The following is a 231-nucleotide window of genomic DNA, read 5'->3' as shown; positions in this document are numbered from 1 at the left end:
TTTCACGTTTTAATATGAACCTTTGTTTGTGGTTCTCGGCCTTGCGATGCGTTTATTTACGGGTACATTTGTTTGCAAGTTTAGTTGTAAACATTAAAGTAAACATATTTCTGTTGTGAAGCAATTACGCACAGGAATCAGAAAACGAGATTTTTTTTCTTCACAAATCTATATGAATGACCTATTTCCTCAAAAGAGACGAAACTCGACCAAAACAACCTTTACTTTGTT

The sequence above is a fragment of the Penaeus monodon genome, chromosome 25 (genome assembly GCF_015228065.2).
Source record: "Penaeus monodon isolate SGIC_2016 chromosome 25, NSTDA_Pmon_1, whole genome shotgun sequence".
Taxonomy (NCBI): Eukaryota; Metazoa; Arthropoda; class Malacostraca; order Decapoda; family Penaeidae; genus Penaeus; species Penaeus monodon.
This window is presented reverse-complemented; position numbering follows the sequence as displayed.